We start from the raw sequence: 22,626 nt of genomic DNA on the forward strand, positions 1-22,626 counted from the left end.
CCCCACATGAGGCCTTCACATACAGCACTCCATGCATTCATGCCCCATGCATCGTACGCACAGTGTACTCACCTGTTGGTCTGGAGGCCTATACAGCAGTCAGTACTGGGGTAGGACCCCCATCCACCATTCGCTCCAACTCTGCTGAGGTGAATGCAGGGGCCCTTTCCCCAGTCCCACACACCATGGTAGATCCCAGACACAGGTCACAGCAGCACAAGCAGTACAGGTCCTCTCCTGTTGAATGTCAGGTAGCAAGTGAGTGAACAGATAGAAAATGGAGGTCACATCTGCGGTGGTGCGTACTGTCACCACCGGCATACATCACCATTGGCCACTGTACCCCATAGGGCCCAATGATAACCAATGAGGAGCTGCCTCCCACAAAGCCGCACAAGGTCAGCAGAATTACCTCATTTCCACTTGTCCCTCCATACTGGACAGGTGGATGCCATTTCTGGTGGGGGGCAGGCCATGGATCCTAACTGCATCACAGTTCGCAATTTCACATTCTAGACATATGCTACCAAAATATTGTAACAATCATAATATGCATTGAACTGTAGTGGGTATAATGCACAGATAATGACCAGCTGCTCACTCTTTTACCCCATAGAATGCAACCGCTGCAGATGGATAGGAGATGGAGACATCTACCCATGTACAGACCCCTGGTGGACTTGGCAACAATGGAGGACAGGCACATTATTCTTATCTATAGACTGGACAGGGCCACAATCACAGAGCTGTGTGCCTAATTGGAGCCTGACCTAATATCTGCTATCCGTCACCCCAATAGGATCCCCCCTCTTGTGCAAGTCATAGCTGTGCTCCATTTCTTGGCAACTGGTTCTTTCCAAGTGACAGTAGGCTTAGCAGCTGGAATGTCACAGACAATGTTCTCAATAGTGCTGACCAGAGTGTTGTCTGCCCTGATTAAACACATGTCCAACTACATCGTTTTCCCCCAAGTGGAGGATTTGGCAACAGTGAAGACTGACTTCTATGCAATGGGACATATCCCCAACATCATAGGTGCGATTGATGGGACACATAATGCATTTGTTCCCCCCAGCAAAATGAACAGGTCTTCAGAAACAGGAAAAGTTATCACTCGATGAATGTACAGATGGTGTGTTTGGCAGACCAGTACATCTTCCATGTCAATGCTAAGTATCCAGGCTCGGTGCATGATGCTTTTCTCCTGAGGAATAGCAGCATCCCAAATGTGATGGCCCAACTACAGAGCCCTAGGGTGTGGCAAATAGGTGTGCCCTGGTTCCCACCCAGTGGATGTTGGTGCATGAGTATGGTGTGGGCCATAAAGGTTAGTGTGTGGCTAACAGTTGTCCCTCGATATTTGCAGGTGACTCTGGTTACCCCAACCTCTCATGGCTACTGACTCCTGTGAGGAATGTCAGGACAAGGGCAGAGGAACGTTACAATGAGGCACATGGGCGAATAAGAAGGATTATAGAAAGTACCTTCAGCCTCTTGAAGGCCAGGTTTCTTTGCCTCCATCTAACAGGTGGATCCCTGTGCTACTCACCCAAGAAGGACTGCCAGATCATCGTGGCATGCTGTATGGTGCACAGCCTTGCCTTGCAACGCCATGTGCTTTTCCTGCCGGAGGAGGAGGCTGGAGATGGCAGTGTGGCAGCAGTGGACCCTGTGGACAGTGTAGATGAGGAGGCAGAGGATCAGGATGAGGACAACAGAAGTGCAGTCATTCGTCAATACTTCCAATGACATGCAGGTAAGACAGTGTTATTTCACATTTCATTGACAGTTTGATGAGTGACATTGTCACTGGCAGGCTGTGAATTCCTACTTCTATGCCCACTCACTGTACGCATTGTCACCTTTTTTTGCAGATGATGGTGCCCCACTATTGCTCCTGGTGTGTTCAGTGCAGCCAACTACAGGTCTTTCCTATGTAAACATTACTGTACAGTTGAATTGCAATGTTTGAACCATGTTAAACGAATACATTTTGAAATCATTTGACATACTCCATACTTGCACCTTTTTCAAAGTGTGTTTATTGCAGTGCTCTGACAACAAGGGGGAAGTGCAATGGGCTGGGGTGATGATGGAGGAAAGTCCAGGTTAGAGTCCAGTCTATTGGTGGCACAGGTGCAGGGTCCAAGGGGGCATAGGAAGGGGAGCAATGGCAGTTCAAGGTGGACAAGGTGACGGAGTGGGACACAAGGGTGACAATCAGGAGTCTTATTTCCTGGCAGGAGTCTTGGCAATAGTCTCTGGCTTCTGCCTGGATTGCAGGGAAGGTTTGCAGGGTGGTTCTCCTTCTGCAAGTGGAGGGTTGCTGGTGGCCTGTTGGTCCTGTGGTGGGGCCTCCTGTCCACTAGCAGCAGCAGAGGTGGAGGGATGTTCAGTAGTCTGGCTAGTGTCAGGGGCCAGCTGTTGTGCCACTGCCTCCCTCATACTGTTTGCCATGTCTGCCAGCACCCCTGCAATGGAGACCAGGGTGGTGTTAATGGACTTCAAGTCCTCCCTGATCCCCAGGTGCTGTACCTCCTGCAGCCGCATGTTCTCCTGCATCTTGTCCAGGATCTGGCCCAGCGTATCCTGGGAATGTTGGTATGCTCCTGGGATCGTGGTGAGTGCCTCCTGGAGGGTCGGTTCCCTGGGCCTGTCCTCTCCATGTCACAGAGCAGTCCTCCCAGCTTCCCTGTTGTCCTGTGCCTCTGTCCCCTGAACCGTGTGCTCACTGACCCCAGGTCCCTGATTGTCCTGTGTTTGTGGGGTGCCCTGGGGTCCCTGTAGTGGTGGACACACTGCTGATTCACATGTCCTGGAGACAGAGGTATGGGCCCTCTGGGTGGGTGCTGTGGTGGTGCTTCCTGAGGAGGAGGCTCTGTGGTGGTGTGAGACTGTGCCTGGGTAACCGACTGTCTGGATGTCCCTGATGGGTCAGATTGGTCATCCAGATCCAGACGACCAGAGCTGCTGTCATTACTGTGGAACTCTTCTCTGGGGGGACTGGATGTTGCTGGTATCTTTTCTCCAGTGACATTGGCTGGGGTACCTGTGGGGATGTAAATGCAGTGTTATTGTTTCTGCGTGTGACATATTGTGCATGGGTGAGTTACCCTCTATGGTTGTTATTGCCCTGGCAGCTTTGCCTTGTGTGAGTTGTTATTTGGTGGGCTAGGTGATTCTCTCTAGTGTGCATGCTGCGGTGATAGGTGTCCATGCAGGTCTGTGAGGGGTGTCCATGCATCGGTAGAGCATGCAGGGCTTGACATTGGGATGAGTGGGTTGTGATGGTGGTGTGTGTGGGAAGTGGTGGAGTGATGGGAGTGAGGGTAGGGGTGGGGGTATGTGATGGCATGCAGGTAGGAGGAGGCTGATAGTAATAGAGAGTTGACTTACCAGAGTCCAGTCCTCCTGCTACTCCTGCCAGGCCCTCAGGATGCATGATTACCAACACTTGCTCCTCCCATGTTGTTAGTTGTGGGGGAGGAGGTGGTGGTCCACCACCGGTCCTCTGTACAGTGAGCTGGTGTCTTGCTGCAATGGAATGCACCTTCCCCGTTAGGTTGTTCCACCTCTTCCTGATGTCATCCCTTGTTCTGGGGTGCTGTCCCACGGCGTTGACCCTGTCCACTGACCTCCGCCATAGCTCCATCTTCTTAGCAATGGATATCTGCTGCACCTGTGATCCTAATAGCTGTGGCTCTACCCAGATGATTTCCTCCACCATAACCCTTAGCTCCTCCTCAGAGAATATGGTGTGTCGTTGTCGTGCCATGGGAGTAGTGTGAGTGGTGTGAGTGAGAGTGTGTAGGGTGATGTGTTGATGTGTTTGGGTGTGTGATGTAAGGTGTGTGGGTGGTGTATAGGTGATGGTGGTATGTGGCTGTGGATATGTGAGTGCTCTTGCTATCTCTCTCTGCTGGCAATTATTTGTAGTTGTAAGGGGTTGTGGGTAGTGTGGGTGTGTGTTTTATAGTGGTTTGGGTGTGGTGTGTGTATGGATGTCAGGTGTGTGTAGTTTAAATTGTCCAATGTGGCGCTGTTTTGTATGTGTGTGTGTATTTTCAGCACAAATGTATGTACCACAAAATGGTTTACCGCCATTGAATGTCTGCTGTGGTGATTCATGGGTCATAATGTTGTGGGCGTTGTTCTGTTGGTTTAATGGTGTGGGTTTTGATACTGCCATTTCATCACTGGCCTTTGGGCTGACGGGTTTGTGTGTGCGGCTGAATAGTGATGGATTGCTGTGTGTGTGTCATAATATGGTTAGCGGATATCCGCAGCAGTACTTTCTCGGCAGTCAGCATGGCTGTAAGTGGAATTTACCTCCAATGTCATAATGAGGGCCTATGTGTAATCACCTGTAGCAGTGCAAGTTACAAATCTGTACATACTCCACCAATGCTGATACTGATGGTTGCTTGTCCTAATTTTGCAGCTGCCAACATGACCAATGAGGAAAGACTTCAGTTCAACAGGAGGTCAGAACGCTACTGCCACATCATGGAGGTGCACGCAGGTTACTGCTGCATGGCACGCTGTTTCCGTTCTGAGAAAACATCTGGAGAATGGCGTGCATTCCCACATGGGGGCCCACTCACCCACCCAAGATAAAGGATGGAGCAGGAAAATCTACAATGCAGGGGCTCCCAGCTTCACGCACCCCATTCACATCTGCAGTACCAGCTGCCACCCCAGCACCAGTTTTGCCACCACACGCTGCTGGACCATCACACTTAGAAATGGACTTATGTCGGGACATCAACCTGATACTCCAGCGTTTAGACAGGTTAGAGGAGGCACTGGCAGAGGACCACAAATTCCTCAAATATATTAAAAAGAAGGCCAAGAAGTCATGCAAAGGAACGTAGATTGTGATGGACCACCTCCAGTTCCTTCCCCTCCCTTTTAAAGTTGTACCATATTTTAGTTTTTGTTTTATGCAGTTAGTGGCAGGTTAGTGTAGTGTAGCCATTAGTTAGGATGAGTGTAGTTGAGGGGTGGATGTAGGAGGCTGAGCTAGTGTGCACTGGGTACCTATGGTACTTACACCTTATGCCAGGTCCAGTTATCCCTCATTAGTGTAGTGTAGGCAGTGTCTAGAAGCCAGGTTCTCTAGAGGCAGCTGTGGATGAGCAGCCAAGGCTTATCTAGGAGACATGCAAAACTCATGCAATACCACTGTGGTCACACAGTACTTACACACATGAAAGAAAATACTCAGTGTTACAAAAATAAAGGTACTTTATTTTGTGATACAAATAACAAAAATATCATACAGACTATACTCCCTTAGAAGGTAAGTAATACACAAATTAAATACACTAGTATGCAGAAAAAGGCTTAACAACAGTAAGACAACCGTGCAATTAGTGAAAATCACAATAGTTAGAAATGGGCCTAGAGGGTGCACTAACCATATACTAAGAAAGTGGAATGAGAAACTCGGTCTCCCACCTAGGCAACTGTAGTGTGTGGAGGGGTGCTGGGAGTACTCGGAAAGCCCAAAGGTAAGTAACAGAACCCACCCCAGTGACCAGGAAAGCAGGAGTAAATCACAGTAAGTTTCTTAGAACACACACAGACACAAGAAGAATAATTATGCAAAACCCAGAAGATACTGCAAGACACCAACAGTGGATTCCTGGACAAGAGGACCTGAGGAAGAACGGGACCAAGTCCAAGAAGCACAGAAGAGTCAAGGAAAAACAGGAGCACCTGCTAACCCAGATGAAGGTGCAAAAGGTGAACCACCTGTGAAGAAGAAAAGTCAGCAATGCACACAAGAAGATGAAGTTGGGTCCCTGTAAAGTAAAAGTGATGTCCCATGCCGGATGGAGGATTGCAGTCTGGTTTGTGTCCCTGGAGTCTACCAACATGCCTTGCCACACGCAAAGCTCACTTTTAGCGTAAAATGATACTGCCTGGGACCAGGAAAGACCAGGTGGACTCTACCCAGAAGGGAGAGTTAGGGGGGCCTCAGCAACTCAGAGAGCCCACAGAAGACCAGGCAGCACACACAGGAGTCCCACAGGATGGGGACAAGAAAGTTGCAAAAGAGGCCTAACCAGCACTATGACAAAGGCATTGACACCAATGGAGAACCACTCAGGAAGTTGTGCATTGCAGGATAGAGTGCTGGTGGCTGGAGCTGCAAGATGCATGAAGGACTTGGAGGAAGGATGCCATCAAGCCTTGACAGCTGCAAAACACGTGGTGCACAGGGGTACTGTCTTGCGTGGGGAGGCAAGCTCTTACCTCTACCAAAGTGGGACAGCTGGAAGAGAGGACCATTGGGACCACATCAGTCCACCACCTGTGATGCAGGATCCACGCAGCTCTGCAGGAGAGGGGATCCATGCAGCCGGTCGTCATTGCAGTTGGTGCCTGCTGAGGCCGTGGAGTAACTCATTCACCCCAATGGAGATTCCTTCACTCTTCTGGTGCAGGCTGAAGATGGGCTGTCCTCAGAGGATGCACAACTGGGAAACAGTTGCAGTTGCTGGCAGGAGCCGGAGATACAATGTTGCAGAAGTAATCTTGCTTCTGTGTTGCAGCGTTTAGAGTTCCTGGAGGGTCCAGATGCAGTTTCTTCAGTGAGAAGCCAAAGTGGAGGATGCAGAGGATTCCTGCTGGAGTCTTGCAATCTGAATCTGAGGAACCACCCAAAGTAGAGACCCTAAATACACCTGAAAGGGGGATTGGACACCTAACCAGGTAAGTACCTATCAGGGGAGGGCTGTGACTTCACCTGCTGGCACTGGCCACTCAGATGCTCCCAGAGTTCCCTGACAACCTTGAGTCCAAGATGGCAAAACCCAGGGACCCTCTGGAGGAGCTCTGAGCACCACCCCCGGGGTGGTGATGGGCAGGAGAGTTGTCACTCCCCTTTACTTTGTCCAGTTTCATTTCAGAGCAGGGATTGGGGGTCCCTGAACCAGTGCAGGCTGGTTTATGCATGGAGGGCACCAAATGTGCCCTTGAAAGCATTTCCAGTGGCTTGGGGAGGCTACCCCTCCCAAGCCTGTAACACCTATTTCCAATGGGAGAAAGTGTAACAACCCTCTCCCAAAGGAAATCATTTGTTCTGCCTTCCTGGGCAACAGGAGGGCAGAAACCTGTCTGTGATGTGGCAGCAGCTAGAGCTGCCTGGAAAATCTCAGTAGGCTGAAATGGCACTACTGGGGTCCTCTAAGGAGCCCCCAGAGTGCATGGAATCATGCAACCAATGCTTGCAAAAGCCTTGAGGTATGATTCGAACATGTTTGACACCAAACATGCGTATGTTCGGAGTCACCATCAGGTAGCTAGACATAGGTAGTGACCTATGTCCAGTACACTAGCAAAATGGCGTCCCCGCACTCACATCTGGGAAAATGGTTCTCGAGGTCATGGGGGTACCTCTGCTAGTGCAGGGGTGCCCTCACACACAGGTACTTTGCACCCTGCCCTCAGGGCTGAAGGGCCTGCTATAGGGTGACTTATAAGTGACCTGGAGCAATGTAAATAGCAGTGAAAGGGTGCTTGCACCTTTAAAGGTAGGCTGCAATAGCAGTCCCGCAGAAGCCTTTGCATGGGCTCCCTATGGGTGGCAAAATATATGCTGCAGCCCATAGAGATCCCCTGGAACCCCATTGCCCTGGGTACTTAGGTACCATATACTAGGGACTTGTAAGGGGGCACCAGTATGCTAACTGTGGGTGAAATACTGTGTTAACAGTAACCAACAACCACATTTTAAGGGAGAGAACATAAATACTGGGGTCCTGGTTAGCAGGATCCCAGTAGACACAGTCAAGCACACTGACATCAGGCAGAAAAAGGGGGTAACCATGCCAAGAAAGAGGGTACTTTCCTACAGTGGGTTTCTATTCTTGGGTTTTTAGTGGTAGGTTGTTGGGTGGGGGGTCATTTTGGGGTTTATATGTGATTTTAAAAACAAATTACAAAAAAATATATATATTTGTTTAGGCAAGAGGATTAGTTAATACATGTGTAGTTATGGTAATTGTTGTCCTACTTGTTTTTTGTTTCTTAAGGGGGCAATGTTTAAGGTGAGGTGCTTTGTGTGTAAGTTAAGTTTGGCATAGGTTAGATAGATTTAGTTGTATGATAAGTATGGTTAGTATAAATTAGTTTAGGATAGGGTAGGTTTTACTTGTTTTTGAGTAGATCATTTTTTAATAAATATCCTGTTATCATTGCAAACAGTTTGTTTAATTAGTGTGAGTCTCAGGATTCTCCCCATGTGTGTACTGGCCAAATTGGGGAAATGGCCTATGGAATACGTCCCGCCTACAAAAGCCTTGTTTACCATGTGGTATCCCTATTGACAACGTAGTTGTCATATTGACTACAACATCACATCTAGTAGTCCATGCACCTGCCATTACAATCATTTAGCTGAGTCGATGGATCATAATAGACGTAGAAAGCTAATTGTGTACAAGGTGTTTATTTACAAGTGGAAGTGTTGTAGTGAGATATTTAGAGTATCCAGGTCAGTGACCCCATTTGTAAAATGCGGACATTTGTGACACAATACAAGTCCAGGGTTGAGGGACATGTCATGAGACATGCTTCGGAGTAGTGTTTATAAGTGTGGAGGTACAAAAATTGCCAATTGGCAAGTGAGAGATAATAACAGTCAATAGCAGACAGGTCAACAGTGTGTGGGTGAAGAGTGCACATGTCTTACTGTGACAACACTGGCATGATCTTTAGCACAGAACTAAGGAGAACACAGCCCATGTGGCATAAGCTGCTGCTACTGGGCATTCTTCCAAGTAAAGGTGATCTGTTCCACATCTTCCTCCTCCGATGTGTGTGGCGTCTCCTGTGTCATTGGTGGTGGTGGTTGGGAGATAGAGGGGGCTACATGCACTTCAGTGGTTGAAGATGTGGAGTCCCAATTCCCGGCATCTGCCATTTGTGGTATAACATATGGCATCACTGCAGCAAGGAGGAACTGCTGATTTTTCAGGATAGCAGCAACATCCCGATGGTAGGCAGCTGTGTCTGCCCTGATGGAGGCTACTTCATTCTGAGTGGAGCCCAGCTTGTTCTCTATCATAATGCTGCCAGTTTGGGAGGGCACTTGTTATAGCATCTCCCTCATGGCGGCAGCTATGTCCTTCAGACACTGGTGGACTCCACACAGTGGGGAGTTTGTGCCTTGGATGGCAGCTGTGTGTTCATTAGCTGTCATGAGGCACATGCGCATTCCCTCTTGGCTGGCTGGCACAGTCTCCATCCCCAACTGCACCTGCTTTGCCAGCTCCCGCTGGACTCCTACCAATGTCCTGTGGAAGCTTGTCCCTGGGTCCTCAGAGTTCCGAGCTGTGTCGGTGCTGACAGGATATAACTTTTGGGTGTTGGATGGGTCATATGGGATGGCTGCTACATCGGTTGTCCTCCTTGAAACTGGAGGTGGTGTCTGGAGGGATACCAGGACATCCTGGAGAGTCTCTTGGCTAATGGTTGTCATCTGGTCATCTAGGTCATCAGAGAAGTCCAGGACAGGCATAGCAACAGGAGATCCATCATCCTCTGCAATGAGACTGTGTAAAATCAATCTTTCTATGTTGATGCAGTTGACATGTCATGTCATTGAATTGCTATTGGAGGCTCAGTGACAACTTACAGCCCAGACATTGTTCTGGTACATTATGGGTGCAATTCATCAGCCCTTTGCCCCACCTGAGTGTCACGTAAATGGGAAGCTCAGGTGGTGCAATAGGCTGCATCATAGTTACAAGGTGGGATGTATTTCCTTTTGGTGGCGTAACACCATCTTGTTATTGTGGACCCTTCCTATGCATCCATTTGCATGGTAGGGCCTTGCAATGGCTGTTGCAGTGGTCACGCCACAGCAATACACATTGCAATTTGTCCCTGTCCCAGTTTTATGTCTTTTTCATACACCAGGGCGGCACCAAAACCTTACACCACCCAGGGGTGTCATTACCAAGGCGCAATATTGTTGTTTACTTTGCTTGCTTCTCATATCGATGTATGTGTATGTGCCTATATTGCACAGCACACATCGACCTAGCAGATTGCCATTTCAGTTTCTGGTTGTGCGGGAAGGTGCTCCTTCCTACACAACTATGATCTCCCCCTCAATGCAGCCATCCTTGCCCTAAGGTGCAAGAGATGCAGGATTGTGGCAGTGCAGCTAATTTGACCTGGCACAAGGGTGGACCCAGGGATGGTCAGCATGGGTATTATTTGTTGATGTGAACATCATTTTCTTCATGACAGTGCCCAATGCCACAAAATAATGGACGTAGCCAGTTGACTAATGTTGAACTTAGATCAGGGCCTCAAGCTAGTTTGATGGAGGTTTTGCAGGTAGTTGTACTGGTGCATACATGGACCCTCATTAGAAGTCTGGCAGTCCTATGCCCACCAGACTGCCATTGGCAATATGACTGTCGCCAACAGCGCTGGCAGAAGTGGCACATGTTGTCCATGGGGAATGACTCATGGGCCAATGGCCTGGCCAATGCAGGTTGCCAGCACCTTACAGAATGGCAATGCCACCTGTCTTGTGATAACAGACCATGCACCTGGCAGGGGCAGTGAAGTGGGCCCCATTCCCAGGCCCTTTGCACTTTCCACTGCCTGATTTGTAGTGCCAAGTGCATTGTGTGTTGTCACACCCAATGCACCCTAAGATTAGCGCTGACTCTTTTTCATCCAGCAACAATGTAGTGGTAACTGCCCTACAGAGCTGACATGAGGAGACAGCTCTCCACCCGCCATCCCAGCGTGTTACTCATACTGCCAGCTGCGGAGGATAAACTGCACTGGCAGTCTTACCAACGCCAGACTTGCCCATGCACCATCCCCCACCTTTCAATGTAAAATTCTGCACCATGATGTTCACAAACATACACCATATGTTGTGTTGGTGTGATTGTTTCCCCATTTCTATGTGGCTCCCATGGTTGTGTCAGAGTTGTTGTGGGCTCAGCTTGTATGTGCTGTGACCTACAGATTGCAATCTGTAGTGCATATTTTCTCTAGTGGCACAGTTCTGATCAGCGTCAAAACGTGTGGCTCCACACTACACCAGGTTAGTTACACTGGGTAATGCCACCCACCAATCTCCCCAGCAGCTGTACAGATTACTTTTCCCTGCACCTGGACAGGCATCCTTACTGCATGATGGAGAAGTGGCTGCCTTATGAGGATGTGTTGTTTATCTACAGGGTGGTGGTGCTTCCTGCACATGTCTTAGTAATGTTAGCTAAGGTGCCATTTTAATGTGTGCTGTAAGATGCAGCACACATGTGTTTTGGCACTGGGACAAGGCAGTTGCAAAGTATTTCTGTGAGAGACACCACCATGACATAACCCCAGGAACGGTATTGACTGACTTCCTAGTCTCTGATGTCTTAGTTGTGTTGGTAGAGTATGTTTAACGATATGCAAGGGATGATGTGATGGCACAACAGGCACAGTAATTAGACATGCCTTCCATCCTACTTGCTGCATATGTACATGTTGGTATGTAGCCCTGTTAATTAACATATGTCCAGGTTGTGTATGTGTTGTTGTGCATCTCACAATCAAGGCATGTGTATATGTGTTGTTTATGTTTGAATCGTTCTACTTGATTCATAGGCAATTTGTTCCACTGCACTTCTCTCACATGCATTGAGTGTGTCCTATGTGCCTCCCCCTTCTTGCATTTGTTAAATTTGCATCTATTTAGCCCATGCAACTTACCCTGTATTTGTGGTGGTTGTTCTAAGTTTGCGCTGTCCTGGGATTCCACTGACCAGTTCCTCCATGATGATCGCTGCAACCATCTCCTCCTCCATCTCATCCAGGTCCTCCTGTGCTGCTGGACTTCCACCTCCAGTTTGCAGTGCCGCCTTTCTGTTCCTTGCCATTTTCTCCTTAGTGCTATGCTTACAATCATGCCAGCGTTTCTTCTCACCTCTGCCATACTGTTCATTTTGTCCACTATTTGCTGCCATATTGCCTCTCTCCTGCAAAGTGGCAATTTGGAGGTGATGAATAGCTGATGTTGGCGCTCTGTCACCTCTCTCACAAGGATTTCATGCTCACCGCACTAAACCAACACTTTCTCTTTTTCTTCTCCTTCCACTGGGACTTCTGTGTTTCCTCCTGACTAGTTCCTGGGTATAGTCAAAATACGGGAGGGATCAGGAGGAATTATGGTCCAGTGTATATCCTCCAAATGGAAACATCAAAAATAAGTAATACACTGTTCCAACCATGTAAAACAGAAAGTAGTGACCGGGGTCCTAAATTCTAGGAGCAAGAGGCCTCACACACCCATAGGGTGTCATGCTTCATCATAGGCACTGCTCCTCGTCAGACCGGCGCTGCAATGTCTGACGGGCACCACCCCGTGATGGGGGGCTCTTTGCCGGAGATCTTTTTATGTGGTGGTGCCGTGACCCCAAAGGTAATTGAAGTGTCAACGGAGATCAAAAAAGAATGTGATTTAAAATTGACTACCAAAACCGCCACTGAGACAATGGATTTTATTAGACCAGATGGACGGTCAGGGCCAAGGTTAAAAATATATAGTCAGAAGAGTGAATAGAGAAATTAAGATCAATCACTCTTATAGTGAAAAAATGTATCAAAAGGAGGGGTCTGGGAATTTTCCAAAATCTACCCTCTCATGGGTCAACATGTTTCGCATCCTGGTGGTCCAAACGGATCCAGTGATGCTTCATCAGGACCTTATATGACTATGGCCCTCATTCTGACCCTGGCGGTCGGCGGAGAGACGGCGGTCGGACCGCGAACAGACCGGCGGTATTAAAAATGGCATTCTGACCGCGGCGGTCCCCGCCGCGACCGACCGCTACTTCTCCACTCCGACCGCCGCGGCGGTCATGACCGCGGGGCTGGAGTTTGCGCACTCCGGCCCGGCGGTCGTCCCAAGACCGCCAAGGGTATTATGACCCTGCCTACCGCCGCGGTTTCTTGCGAGCGGGAACCGCCGTGCGAACCATGGCGGTAAGCACTATCGGGGCCAGGGAATTCCTTCCCTGGCACTGATAGGGGTCTCCCCCACCCCCCACTACCCACCCGAGTCCTCCCCCCACACCCTCCACCCCCCTGCCACCCCCCAGAGGTGGTACGAACCCCCTCCCCACCCCCACCCCGACATGCACATACATGTACCCCGACATGCACACACCCCCAACATGCACATATACACCCCCCCTACACACACATACACAACGGGGACACATACCCGCACACATACATGCCGACATGCGCACCCGCCGAACAGCACACATTACCCATAGACACAGCAGCACCCCCCGCCCGCATACACGCACTCACACACCCCCTCTACACACTCACACGCACACCCCCATGCACGCCCACATCACACAACACCCCCCCACCCCCTCCCCTCACGGACGATCAACTTACCTTGTGCGTTGGTCCTCCGGGAGGCGACGGGAGCCATAGGGACGTGACCGCCAACAGAAGACCGCCAACAGAAGACCGCCACACAGATATGTGGGTCGTAATTCTGTGGGCGGTGTTCTGCTGGCGTGGCGGTGGAGGTTGACCAGTCTCCACTTTCCCGCCGACCGCCAGTGTGGCTGCTGGCGGTTTTCCGGCGGAACGCTCCCAGCGGTCAGAATGCGCACAGCGGCACACCGCCGCGGTCGGCGGTCTTCACCGCGGCGGTAACTCGGCGGTCTTGCGAAAAGACCGCCAAGGTCAGAATGAGGGCCTATGTGTATTTCCTAAGTACTAAGGGCCACATATATTTCCGAACAAGGTATACAAGTTACTATAAGCCCGCAATTAGCTGGGGGGAGTAACAAACACTTACATGAACGTGGAACCAGTCGTTCCTAACTCGTGCCCTAGAGAGAGAAGTACAAAAGTTATACCAAAGTAAGCACGAGATATGACTTATGTGTATCATGGGAAAGGAAAGCGACCGTGCAGTACAGTGAAAGTGTTAACTCGTGAACAGCAAACATGCAAATGCTTGTGAATACGAGCTTACCGTCCTAAATTTGAAGACGCGCATCCTAGGAATACACAGACCAATGGTCCAGCGCTAAATGACGTCTACAGAGGGGATGTGGAACAAAAAGTTTAAATGACAAGTAGATTACCCACTCAAATGTCTCAAATGTCCAATAACATAGAGGTCTAATGTGTAATAATGGTAGGTTCTAAATTAGAAACATCACAGTAAACATGGTAGCTCAAACGTGACTGGTACAAGTCATAAGTGCTGTATTCTAATCAAATAACTGATGATCAGTCATGAAAGACACGGTGTCTCTGGAAAGCAGAACAAAACACAACAATACAAACATTAGTTCTGTATTGGTAAAAGAGTTTAAACACCAAAAAGTATATGGGATGGTACAAAATATTTGTCAATGTCCCGGTAGAATAACGAGTGTCAACTATGAGGTGGATCACAATAAATATGGAGGTATCACCTTAATCGATGCACCGGTTCATAATAATAGGCCACCAGGTAATAGGTCTAACGGCGAGAAACGCCGGAGAGTATAAGCAGAATCTTGCCTCTTTTTAAAGAGCGCAATGCACGTGTGACCGGCCGAGTCCCGAGAGAGAAAACTAGCCTCGGAAATGTAAAAACGGAGATCGGCGGTGCACTTACTTTTGTCTGCTGCTGTGACCAGGACGTAACCTACCCCGGTCCGTGGTTCCCGAAGATTGGAGGGGACCGGGCTGGGGCGTTGAAATGAGCCTTACAACGGAAGCCGGAGAATAGTATTTCCGGCAAGAGGCAAGGTCAGGCAGTCAGGCAACGCGGGAGCGTTGGTCTGAACAAGCTAGAAAGTGAAGAAAGACTACGAAGCGGCCCGGGAAGCAGAAAGGGGGAAATGAATGCAAAGTCTATGAATAGCTCAGAGCACAGATCACAACACTGGATCAGAAGTCACAGGGCTAATAGTATTAAAAAGTCACTAATAATACAAGGGTAACTCCAAGTAAATTATCAGTCAAAGATAGTTGGGACATGGGGTAATGTAAGTTCAAAGTCGAAGGAGGCAAGCTAGTGGAAATCAGCAGTAGTGACTTTTCTAGTCAAAAAGTATAAAGAAGAATTATTTAGATAGACAGTTCCAAGGAATGTCATCATTCAAGCCATACACATGGGTGCGTAACTTAAACACCCATCGTTGTTCTAACTCAAACAGAGAGTTAGATGTATTGCGTGAGTCAATTTGTAATACTACCCACCACATGTCGTCAGGGCTATGTCTCTTATCAAGAAAGTGTAGAGCCAGTTTGGTCGTGGCACGGCCACATCTGATGTTACTGCGATGTTCATTAATTCTCAGTTTTACTGCTCTTGTGGTCATACCTATATATTGTAGTTTACATGGGCAGGTGATCATATAAACACAATTCTTTGTGTTGCAATTCGTATGTGAGGCTAAAAGCCAGAGACCTATAGAATCAAATTCGATGGATTTTAAACGTTTGGTAAGAATGCATATATTACATGTACCACAAGGAAAATGTCCGGCCACAGGTGGAATACCCCATAATGTTTGAGAATAGGGGGGTGATTGGATGGGGCTGGGTCTAGTATGGACGAGTAAATCTTTTACATTAGTGGTGCGTTTAAAGGCAAATAAAGGTTTTGGAATCTGTGCACCACCACTACATAAAATGGACCATCTCTTATTCACAACTCTTTTGATGGCGTTAGAAAGAGGAGTGAAAGTAGATACACACGTAAGTTTTGGGTCTGTATCCTGTGAAGTAGTAGATAGTAAAATGTCTCTATTGCAGAACTTGGCCCGTTTGAAGGCTGTCCTAACCACCTTATCTGGATAATGGCGGTTACAAAGTTTGTTGGTCAGGTCATCAGCTTGGGAATTGAACATACGTATGGTACTGCAGTTCCGTCGTAGTCGGAGGAACTGGCCGTAGGGAAGATTGTCTCTCAATGTCTTGGGATGGTGACTCTCATACATAAGGAGACTGTTACGGTCTGTAGTTTTATGGTAAGTATGAGTATATAATTTCCCACCCTCGATGCAGATCATGAGGTCCAGAAAAGGTATCTCTGTTTCGGAGACAGATGATGTAAATTTCAGAAATGGATTCAGTGTATTAATCCAGGTAGTAAAAGCTTGTACCTTCGACTGGGCGCCTTGCCATATGATCAAGATGTCATCAATATACCTGCGCCAGAGTTTAATGTTGGTATGAAAGGGGTTGATGTCAGGAAGTATAAACCTAGATTCAAAGTCAAACATATATAAACATGCCAAGCTGGGGGCGAAGGTGCTACCCATCGATGTTCCGCGTGTCTGATGAAAAAGGAGGTCCTCGAACTGGAAGAAATTTTCTTTCAAGGCTAGAGAAGCGCAGTGCATGATGAAATGTATAGGAGAAGTAAGTGTCTCATTAGTTGAATGAAGTGCAGTTTCCACAACTTCCAAAGTAGCCTCTTGTGGGATATTCGTGTAGAGGGCTTCAACATCAAGAGTGATAAGGGCGTGAACTTCAGTGGTTAAGTTGATGGCTGCAATCAAATTGAGGACGTCTTTAGTGTCCTTCAAATAGGTGGAAGATGACTGGACAATCGGTTGTAGAAATCTGTCACAAAAGGTGGAAAGGGGTTCGAGAATAGACCCTATGCCGGAGACTATAGGGCGTCCCGGAGGGGGTATCTTGCCGTTGTGGATTTTGGGGAGACAGTAGAAATACGGGATACGCGGGCTCGTGGTGTCTAAAAAAGTAGCCTCGTTGCGTGAAATCCAAGAATTCCCTAAGGCTTCCTCAATCATGCCTCGTATTTCAGTTTGTAATCGTCTCGTTGGATCAGTATTAATCCGTGTATAGTAGGTCTGATCCCCCAATAGACGTAGGCATTCCTGTCTATAATCGGAAGAATTAATTATGACCGTGGCTGCCCCTTTATCCGCAGGTTTAATGACAATACTCGTGTCTGTGGATAGTGCTTTGAGGGCATCTCTTTCAACATTGGAGATGTTGGAAAAACTCCGTTTGGGTTGTAAAGAAGCTAGGTCGCTTAATACTGCTTTTTCAAATGCTAAAACCTCGCAGGGCATCGCCGTGGCAGGGGGCATGAAGGTGGATGGTTTGCGGAGGCCCGTGTCTGTGGGCTGATCAGGTGGAGCTCGATCCTCAAAGAAAAATTGCAATCTAATCTTCCTGAAGAAATGCGACATTTCACAATGGAGGCGGAAAGAGTCTTCTCTAGGAGTAGGGACAAAGCCTAGTCCTTTATTAAGGACCTGCAGTTCAATAGGGGAAAGCGATCGTGATGAAAGGTTGACCACTAGATCCGATTTGGTGGATTCTTCCCTTGACTGCGGGTTACCATCTGTGGTTCGTCCTGGGCCCAGTGTACCCTTCTGCCTCTTCCTCTCCTTCTGCCTCTTCCCCTGCCCCGGCCGTGGCCTAAAAAAGGCATGTAGGGGAGCAAGGGGCGAGGTTGATAGAACGGAAATGGTTGTTGCCATGCTAAGGGTTGTCCAGGGGGGTACTGGGAATGTCCAGGAGGGTATTGGGGGTAATGGTAGAATGGATAAGTCCCATCATCATCTGTACTCCAACCATCGGATGAAGAGCTATTACTATATTTCCGTGGTTTCTTCATTGATGCAGATGATTCATCAGAAGAGGAGGGAAGTGTCTCAGTAGTAAAGTCATCTGTGATGTAGGGGTAGACTTTGTCACGGCTAAACCTCGTAATGTCTTTTTGTAACTTCGTAATTTTCTGTTGAGTTAGGAACTCCCTATTATCATTAAGTTCAGAGTTGATTTCAGCTAGTCGACTCTTAAAAGCAGCCAATGAGACTGTAGTTTTGAGAGCGCCTTCCATGAGTGTAATCTGTACCATGATGGAATCAGCCAAACGTTTGGAGGTGTTAATAATGAGCACCAGCCAATCTCTAGTGCATTTCCATGCTACCTGGGCCCAGTCTTTTCTAAAAGCGAAATCTTGCAAGAAAATCCTAGGCATGTTTGAGACGAGAAGACCATTAGGGGCTATATTCGCCCTCAGATATTCGGTCATAATTGTGCCGTGTAGGACGGTTTTGATCAGGTCTCTTTTAAGTGAAGACAAATTGTCCCACTCTTCTTTTGATGGACCCGAGGGTCCAGCGCCATTGTTTCCCAAAATAGAAGGGGTCTGTAAAATAGCAGATACTATATCGTCATCAAAACTCAACCCTTGAAAATTATCCATATTGGGGGGGTTTTGAAAAATGATAATAATCCCACAGCTAGACTGCTGTACTAATATGGTCAAAATACGGGAGGGATCAGGAGGAATTATGGTCCAGTGTATATCCTCCAAATGGAAACATCAAAAATAAGTAATACACTGTTCCAACCATGTAAAACAGAAAGTAGTGACCGGGGTCCTAAATTCTAGGAGCAAGAGGCCTCACACACCCATAGGGTGTCATGCTTCATCATAGGCACTGCTCCTCGTCAGACCGGCGCTGCAATGTCTGACGGGCACCACCCCGTGAGGGGGGGCTCTTTGCCGGAGATCTTTTTATGTGGTGGTGCCGTGACCCCAAAGGTAATTGAAGTGTCAACGGAGATCAAAAAAGAATGTGATTTAAAATTGACTACCAAAACCGCCACTGAGACAATGGATTTTATTAGACCAGATGGACGGTCAGGGCCAAGGTTAAAAATATATAGTCAGAAGAGTGAATAGAGAAATTAAGATCAAACACTCTTATAGTGAAAAAATGTATCAAAAGGAGGGGTCTGGGAATTTTCCAAAATCTACCCTCTCATGGGTCAACATGTTTCGCATCCTGGTGGTCCAAACGGATCCAGTGATGCTTCATCAGGACCTTATATGACTATGTGTATCTCCTAAGTACTAAGGGCCACATATATTTCCGAACAAGGTATACAAGTTACTATAAGCCCGCAATTAGCTGGGGGGAGTAACAATCACTTACATGAACGTGGAACCAGTCGTTCCTAACTCGTGCCCTAGAGAGAGAAGTACAAAAGTTATACCAAAGTAAGCACGAGATATGACTTATGTGTATCATGGGAAAGGAAAGCGACCGTGCAGTACAGTGAAAGTGTTAACTCGTGAACAGCAAACATGCAAATGCTTGTGAATACGAGCTTACCGTCCTAAACTTGAAGACGCGCATCCTAGGAATACACAGACCAATGGTCCAGCGCTAAATGACGTCTACAGAGGGGATGTGGAACAAAAAGTTTAAATGACAAGTAGATTACCCACTCAAATGTCTCAAATGTCCAATAACATAGAGGTCTAATGTGTAATAATGGTAGGTTCTAAATTAGAAACATCACAGTAAACATGGTAGCTCAAACGTGACTGGTACAAGTCATAAGTGCTGTATTCTAATCAAATAACTGATGATCAGTCATGAAAGACACAGTGTCTCTGGAAAGCAGAACAAAACACAACAATATAAACATTAGTTCCGTATTGGTAAAAGAGTTTAAACACCAAAAAGTATATGGGATGGTACAAAATATTTGTCAATGTCCCGGTAGAATAACGAGTGTCAACTATGAGGTGGATCACAATAAATATGGAGGTATCACCTTAATCGATGCACCGGTTCATAATAATAGGCCACCAGGTAATAGGTCTAACGGCGAGAAACGCCGGAGAGTATAAGCAGAATCTTGCCTCTTTTTAAAGAGCGCAATGCACGTGTGACCGGCCGAGTCCCGAGAGAGAAAACTAGCCTCGGAAATGTAAAAACGGAGATCGGCGGTGCACTTACTTTTGTCTGCTGCTGTGACCAGGACGTAACCTACCCCGGTCCGTGGTTCCCGAAGATTGGAGGGGACCGGGCTGGGGCGTTGAAATGAGCCTTACAACGGAAGCCGGAGAATAGTATTTCCGGCAAGAGGCAAGGTCAGGCAGTCAGGCAACGCGGGAGCGTTGGTCTGAACAAGCTAGAAAGTGAAGAAAGACTACGAAGCGGCCCGGGAAGCAGAAAGGGGGAAATGAATGAAAAGTCTATGAATAGCTCAGAGCACAGATCACAACACTGGATCAGAAGTCACAGGGCTAATAGTATTAAAAAGTCACTAATAATACAAGGGTAACTCCAAGTAAATTATCAGTCAAAGATAGTTGGGACATGGGGTAATGTAAGTTCAAAGTCGAAGGAGGCAAGCTAGTGGAAATCAGCAGTAGTGACTTTTCTAGTCAAAAAGTATAAAGAAGAATTATTTAGATAGACAGTTCCAAGGAATGTCATCATTCAAGCCATACACATGGGTGCGTAACTTAAACACCCATCGTTGTTCTAACTCAAACAGAGAGTTAGATGTATTGCGTGAGTCAATTTGTAATACTACCCACCACATGTCGTCAGGGCTATGACTCTTATCAAGAAAGTGTAGAGCCAGTTTGGTCGTGGCACGGCCACATCTGATGCTACTGTCTATCTAATAATTCTTCTTTATACTTTTTGACTAGAAAAGTCACTACTGCTGATTTCCACTAGCTTGCCTCCTTCGACTTTGAACTTACATTACCCCATGTCCCAACTATCTTTGACTGATAATTTACTTGGAGTTACCCTTGTATTATTAGTGACTTTTTAATACTATTAGCCCTGTGACTTCTGATCCAGTGTTGTGATCTGTGCTCTGAGCTATTCATAGACTTTGCATTCATTTCCCCCTTTCTGCTTCCCGGGCCGCTTCGTAGTCTTTCTTCACTTTCTAGCTTGTTCAGACCAACGCTCCCGCGTTGCCTGACTGCCTGACCTTGCCTCTTGCCGGAAATACTATTCTCCGGCTTCCGTTGTAAGGCTCATTTCAACGCCCCAGCCCGGTCCCCTCCAATCTTCGGGAACCACGGACCGGGGTAGGTTACGTCCTGGTCACAGCAGCAGACAAAAGTAAGTGCACCGCCGATCTCCGTTTTTACATTTCCGAGGCTAGTTTTCTCTCTCGGGACTCGGCCGGTCACACGTGCATTGCGCTCTTTAAAAAGAGGCAAGATTCTGCTTATACTCTCCGGCGTTTCTCGCCGTTAGACCTATTACCTGGTGGCCTATTATTATGAACCGGTGCATCGATTAAGGTGATACCTCCATATTTATTGTGATCCACCTCATAGTTGACACTCGTTATTCTACCGGGACATTGACAAATATTTTGTACCATCCCATATACTTTTTGGTGTTTAAACTCTTTTACCAATACGGAACTAATGTTTGTATTGTTGTGTTTTGTTCTGCTTTCCAGAGACACCGTGTCTTTCATGACTGATCATCAGTTATTTGATTAGAATACAGCACTTATGACTTGTACCAGTCACGTTTGAGCTACCATGTTTACTGTGATGTTTCTAATTTAGAACCTACCATTATTACACATTAGACCTCTATGTTATTGGACATTTGAGACATTTGAGTGGGTAATCTACTTGTCATTTAAACTTTTTGTTCCACATCCCCTCTGTAGACGTCATTTAGCGCTGGACCATTGGTCTGTGTATTCCTAGGATGCGCGTCTTCAAGTTTAGGACGGTAAGCTCGTATTCACAAGCATTTGCATGTTTGCTGTTCACGAGTTAACACTTTCACTGTACTGCACGGTCGCTTTCCTTTCCCATGATACACATAAGTCATATCTCGTGCTTACTTTGGTATAACTTTTGTACTTCTCTCTCTAGGGCACGAGTTAGGAACGACTGGTTCCACGTTCATGTAAGTGATTGTTACTCCCCCCAGCTAATTGCGGGCTTATAGTAACTTGTATACCTTGTTCGGAAATATATGTGGCCCTTAGTACTTAGGAGATACACATAGTCATATAAGGTCCTGATGAAGCATCACTGGATCCGTTTGGACCACCAGGATGCGAAACATGTTGACCCATGAGAGGGTAGATTTTGGAAAATTCCCAGACCCCTCCTTTTGATACATTTTTTCACTATAAGAGTGATTGATCTTAATTTCTCTATTCACTCTTCTGACTATATATTTTTAACCTTGGCCCTGACCGTCCATCTGGTCTAATAAAATCCATTGTCTCAGTGGCGGTTTTGGTAGTCAATTTTAAATCACATTCTTTTTTGATCTCCGTTGACACTTCAATTACCTTTGGGGTCACGGCACCACCACATAAAAAGATCTCCGGCAAAGAGCCCCCCCTCACGGGGTGGTGCCCGTCAGACATTGCAGCGCCGGTCTGACGAGGAGCAGTGCCTATGATGAAGCATGACACCCTATGGGTGTGTGAGGCCTCTTGCTCCTAGAATTTAGGACCCCGGTCACTACTTTCTGTTTTACATGGTTGGAACAGTGTATTACTTATTTTTGATAGTTCCTGGGTATATCCTGGTTGGTTCCTGGTTATATGGGGTCACCCTGGGGTCTCTCCTGGCCCACTGCTTCCATCTTCCCTCTAAAGTTAACACAAATGCAGGGTGAAAATGGTGCATATCCGATAGCAACACTTTTACGTGCCCAAAAACAGGTTAGAGTCAATTTTGCAGCTTTGACGTCATTTTGCCTTACGGCAGGACGCAACGGTTAACTTCAAAATATTTGACTCTAACCATTTCTTAGCGCCATCCTGTGTCATATTATAAATTTG

This window comes from Pleurodeles waltl, chromosome 8 (assembly GCF_031143425.1).
Source record: "Pleurodeles waltl isolate 20211129_DDA chromosome 8, aPleWal1.hap1.20221129, whole genome shotgun sequence".
In the NCBI taxonomy this organism is placed as follows: Eukaryota; Metazoa; Chordata; class Amphibia; order Caudata; family Salamandridae; genus Pleurodeles; species Pleurodeles waltl.